The sequence below is a fragment of the Coenobita brevimanus genome, chromosome 46 (genome assembly GCF_032717465.1).
Source record: "Coenobita brevimanus isolate Jiangsu-jjx chromosome 46, ASM3271746v2, whole genome shotgun sequence".
NCBI classification, from domain to species: domain Eukaryota; kingdom Metazoa; phylum Arthropoda; class Malacostraca; order Decapoda; family Coenobitidae; genus Coenobita; species Coenobita brevimanus.
This window is the reverse complement of record NC_136999.1, coordinates 7,625,103-7,631,102: the sequence shown is the minus strand read 5'-3', so window position 1 is coordinate 7,631,102 and position 6,000 is coordinate 7,625,103.

The following is a 6,000-nucleotide window of genomic DNA, read 5'->3' as shown; positions in this document are numbered from 1 at the left end:
GAAGCCCTGGGGACTGTAGACGAAGGGCGTACAGTAGCCGACCCTTCCCTGATGCAGACAGTGGCCAGCGTTGTGGTTCCACAGACCCTGGGGTCAGCAGTAGAAGGATATACAGTGGCTGTCCCTTCCCCGGTACGGACGGTGGCTGATACCGTGGTGCTGCTCCCGGAGGAGGTGGAGGCGGATGAAGAGCATACAGTGGCCATCCCTTCCCCGACGTGGACAATGGCCGACATCACGGTTCCGCCTCTCCCTGGTATACCAGCCAACATGCATACAGTGGCTGTCACGTCCAACCCGGGGTGTACAGTGGCCACCACCAGGGGGCTGCTTCCAGGTGTGGCTGCAGCAGAAGGGTGTACAGTGGCCATCCCTTCCCCAGTACGGACGGTGGCTGATAACGCGGTGCTGCAGGGGGCAACAGCCGAAAGACGTACAGTGGCTGATCCTTCCCCGGTATGGACAGCGGCCAATACCGCGATGCTGCTTGGGACTGTGCTTAGACAAGTCCCACCCCGATCCTGGCAAAGGCTGGTCCGGCCGAGATGTAGGTGGCCAGTACTGTGTGGATGCTGCTGGTCGTGTTGGGGGGAAGAGGGGCGTAGGGCCGTGGCGTACCGGAGCCTATCTCACTCAGACCCGGCGCATCCTTTACCTGCCCCACCGTGGTGTCTTCCTGGGGTGGGGGTGGGGTTGTGACTCCGTCCTAGGGGGGGGGGGATTCCGCAGGGGTACGTATCTCACATTGATCGGCATCATTCACTATATTAATACTATACATATTTTGCTTGTTCTCCCCTATGGGGCTAAGATGCGAATGAATGTGTTTGAATGGATGAGTAAATGGGGAGTGTGTCGTCCTGTCTCGGCTACCTCCCTTTCCTTGGGGGAAGCAGCCTAGGCATATAGATAGATAGATAGATATTTACACCATAGCCAAAGAGCCGACAGTACGTCTTCCACAACCTAGCCATAGACGCTAACAACTATAGTATACCACTCAAGCAAATGTAAAGCACTCGTGTGTACCAATTAAGGGCTTGTATAATGTAAATAAATAGCTAAAAACAATGAAGTTGGGAGAGAGTGGCGTCACGTTGGTGGGTGTTTTGGCCATCACTCACCGACCTCATATGACCAGACGGCCTTGGTACGACCCACTGATAAGTCGGTTCGTTCGTTCGTTTAAATATTTCTTGCACCTATAGTGCAGGCCGGCCAATATATTAGCCCGGTCAGTGGGGTGTGGGCTGACTTAAAAAATAGTAAGCGGGAAGACAGGGCCTCGGGATTGCCCAGCACACACGCTGTCTTCTGGCTGGCTTCGCGGTGTGTGTGTGATGAGTCAGTGCGATCACTGCGATGCCATCATCTTAGACTGTGACAAGTGTTGCCATGCTGTATTTCTATACAACACTGCTACTTCTCATTCCTGTATGAAATATGTCTTATGAAGTCATTTACATTTACTATAGCTAATATTTGCTAAAGGGCGTGAGGCTGCACCCACAACTTTATTATCACTGCAGACTGTATATAACTGTGGGGGCAACTTATTTTTATCGAAGGGAGTGGCTACACCCAAATATAAAACCACGGTGTGGCTACACCCACGAATGTCCTGCAATCAATGACTGTCTGTAACCGTATTGGCTGAAAATGTGTGGCAAGACCCAACACTTTCTTTTGTTGTATAAGCACTCAGTTCTCCTTTCGGGAATTTGGCGAAAGCTTTTCCATTGCACTTGACATCTCAAAGGCTTTCGATTGAGTCTGGCACAAATATTTAATTTCCAAACTGCCCTCTTACGGTTTCTATCCTTCTATCTGTGCCTTCATCTACAGCTTCCTTTCTGGTCGTTCTATAGCTGTTGTTGTAGACGGCCATTGTTCTTCTCCTAGGTCTATTAACAGTGTTGTTCCTCATGGCTCTGTCCTATCACCAACTCTCTTCCTTTTATTCATCAATTATCTACGCTGTACATCTAACTGTTATGCGGGGTGTTTTTAGTCCGACCTCTGGTCCTAAAAACGCCCGCGACTGAGCGGGGTCCTCTTTCCGGACCGGAAGTAAAGCACCAACAGAGGAACACGACATAAAAACTCGGCAGTATACCTTAACACATCTATTGTACTAGTTCAATACACCTTACAATATAAAAACAGAGAGACACTGGATATGGCATGGACAGGAAGACAGAGTTGGTTTTCTAACACACAATGTACACAAATACGCACAAGGATGTCAAGGGCAGAATTCATATATACAGTATATATATATATATGTTGATAATTACTAGAACATGGCATCGGTATTACAAGCAGTGTATAATTGTCATTTAGTGTTCTGGACCGGATGCACAATATATGGTTGGAACAAAGGGCCACTATTGGAGTTTCCTCACAGCCAGTCACCTTACTATACACGTTCACTGACCCTTATTTTCTGCCTTGGTGTTCACTTATATAGTGTGTTACTTTATATTATTTCCCTCACTGTTTCACTGTCACTTTTATCACTGTCTCTGGGGTTTACACTTATGCACGACGTACGAGATGCGTTGAAGTCGCCACTAAGACCCGGGTCACTGGGTTAACAGAGGTGGCACCCGGGCGTGGGAGGGGGCCCTACTGGGAAGCCCTCCTGCAGGAGGCAGTGGACCACCTGCAGGGGCGTTGTCGCCCGGGCCTGCTTCGACGCGGGGGTGCGGGAGGCCCTTCCGTCTGGGGGCCTCAACCTGATAGGTGGCCCTCGTGTTGGGGCCTCGTTGGTGGGGTGCAGGGAGGCCCTCCTGTCTGGGGGCCTCGACCTGATAGGTAGCCCTCGGGGCTGGGGCCAAACAACTCCAGGAGCCGGGCCTGCCGCCTCTTACTCCTGGCGGAGGGCCGTGGGGGAGTGTGGCCGGGACGGCCCTGCTCTGGGTCCTGCTGACAGGCCCTGGGGGTCTGGGTGTTGTGGTCGCCTGCAGGGCTGGGCGCCGTCAGGAGTGAACTGCTGCACCTCTTCTGCAGGGTGTCCGTCAGGGGCCAGGGTCATCCAGGGGTTGGCTGCAGGACTGGGACAGGACCATGCCACCACTCTAGGAATGGCAGCACCTCCGGGGAACCACACCTGGAGGGAGAGAGAGAAGGGCGTCCCGCGCAGCCAAGAGGCAGCGGACCGGCTGCACAAGGGACCTTCCCCTCCGGGAGAACCCTAGGAACTACGGATGAAGGGTGTACGATGGCCGCTCCTTACCCCACACGTACGATGGCCGTGTTGGCGGTTCCGCAACTTCTAAGGGCAGCAGCTGAAGGCTTCCCCCACACGTACGATAGCTGTTGTGGCGGCGCTGCTCCTGAAGGAGTAAGAGGCAGATGAGGGGCGTACGATGGCCACTCCCTCATCAGTATGTACGATGGCTGTTACTGTGGCTCTGCCTGCCCAACGGGAAGTAACTGAAGGCCGTATGGTGGCCGCTCCTTCCCCAACACATACGATAGCCATTATGGCAGTGTTACTCCCGTAGGGGGAGGAGAAAGTGGATGAGGGGCATACGGTGGCCACTCCCTCCCCGACACGTACGATGGCCGTGTTCGTGGTCCCACTCCTCCTTCCTTTGCCTGTTGGTGTGTGCTCAATAGCTGCTGCATCGAGGCTGTCTCCAGATGGGTCTGTAACTGAAGGGCGTACGATGGCCGCTCCTTCCCCCACACGTAAGATGACCATTGTGGCGGTGTTACAGGGGGAAACAACTGAGGGGCGCACGATGGCCGCTCCCTCCCCAGTACGTACAATAGCCATATCCGCGGTGTTGTTTGGGACTGTTTCTGGAGCAGTCCCACGCCGAACCTGGTGAAGGCTGCTCTGCACACAGGGTTGTCTCTTCTTCCTGCATGGTTGTTGTTGGGTCGGTTGCACGGAAGAGGGACTCAAGATAGGAGTGCCCCGGCGCCCTTCTCGCTCCGGGTCAGTCTTACCCTGCCCTGCCTTGCCGTGGTGTCCTCCTGGGGTAGTGGTGGGGCTGGGAGTCGGCAGTGGGGTCGGGGGTGGTGGGGTGGTTGGTCCGGCGGCGGCGAAGGTGTATTTTACTAACCCTATCCACTCGTATGCTGATGATTCCACCCTTCACCCTTCCATTTGGTTTCCGCAACGTCCATCCCAGCAGTTACTTCAACAAACAAGGGATGAGGCTATGGCACTCCTAATGTCTGACCTGGCTCGTATCTCTGACTGGGGTTAAAATAATCTTGTTGCTTTTAATGCAGCCAAGACTCAGTTTTTACACCTATCAACCCGACAGAATCTTCAACAGGAGTACCCACTAAAATTTAATAATATCCAGCTCAATCCAGCATCATCCTTGAATATGCTTGGGGTTTCATTCACTCGGGAATTATCTTGGAAAGTTCATATTGCATCTCTGTTAAAATCTGCTTCCAAGAGATTAGGTGTGCTAAGCCGACTCCGTACCTTCTTTACCCCTGCACAGTTGTTGACTCTATACACGGGATTTATTCATCCCTATATGGAATACAACTCTCATGTGTGGGGAGGCCCCCCACATACAGCTCTTCTTAATAGGGTGGAGTCAAAGGCATTTCGTCTCATTAACTCTGCTCCTCTTACTGGCTCCCTTCAACCTCGGTCTCTTCGCCGCACTGTTGACTAATTATCTCTTTTCTATCGCTACTTCCATGGTCATTGCTCCTCTGAACTCTCTGCTTGCATCCCTCCACCTCTACGACAGGTGTGTAGCACCCGTTTAGCAATAAACTCTCATCCCTTTTCTGTCCAACTCTCTAATGAGAGAGTCAACCGTTACTCCCAATCCTTCATTTATGCAACAGGTCAACTCTGGAACTGTCTCCCTCTGTATTTCCTACTTCCTATGATCTCCAGGTTTTCAAACGCAGTGTGTCCAGGCATCTCGAAATGAACAGATCTTGAATTTGGCTCTCTCTATTTTTTTTTTTCTTAGAAGGAACTGTTTTGCGGGCTTGTAGCCTTTGGTTCCTTCTTCCTCGCATAAAAAAAAAAAAATCACTTGTGAAGCACCCCAGCGTTAGGAATGCCCCCAAGAGAATGTCACAAGACTTGCCAAGTCGAGGGAAAAGGGGGGAACCAAAGAAGGGTTAAATATGAAGAAGTGAATTTCTGAAGGAATCCGTTTTACTCGCATTTCTCAAAATATTTCAGTCAAAATTCCCACCTTCTCTCAAAACAACGGTAACCTTGGCAACTCTGCTACTCTTCTTCTTTGGCAGAGTCGTTGGCAGAACGTCAAGCATTCAAAATAACTAATGTCATTGATAATTAATATTTAAAGCCAAATCAGAACAATTCATAACGATAAATAAAATTGATGTAAATAAGATATTGTACATAAAGAAATTGTAAGACAATAGAAATTAATTACTTTCACCAACTTTCGTCTGTTTTGATCAAGTATACAAGAATCTTGAATACAGTAGCGTATTTTCCACTTTATTTTACAGCTGCCATACTGACATGCAAAATAGAGTAGATCAGCTCAAGTAGAGTGTGCTTGTGTGTGATGAATAATAATGGAAGGCACTCTTGTAGACTGTGGAAGGTGTTTTCGTGGACGTATTGCTATTGCTTTAAGGTGTTTAATGTGTGTGTGGCTGTGGTAAAGTGGAGTAGGAGTAGCATGGAGGGGTAAGTTTTGATGTCTGAGAGGCTTTACAGATGGTACCTAATAAAAAATAAAGGGGTATAAGTGATGGGCAAAATAAGGTGTTCTTAAGGATTACCAAGTGCTGTGTGTTTTCACTATTGTCTTGCCCCCTTCTTTTAGTAGTTTCACTTTTGACCCATAGTACTGAGGTGGGTTTTGTTGAGAACCTACCTAACCATAGCCAGATACAGTAAACCCTCTATAATTCAGATTAATTGGGGGGAACCGTATGTTGAATTATCCAAAAATCCGAATTATTGGAGCTCATGCTTGCCCCTATCCCCAAATCACACCCACGCTTTGTGGTAGGTGGTGGCGA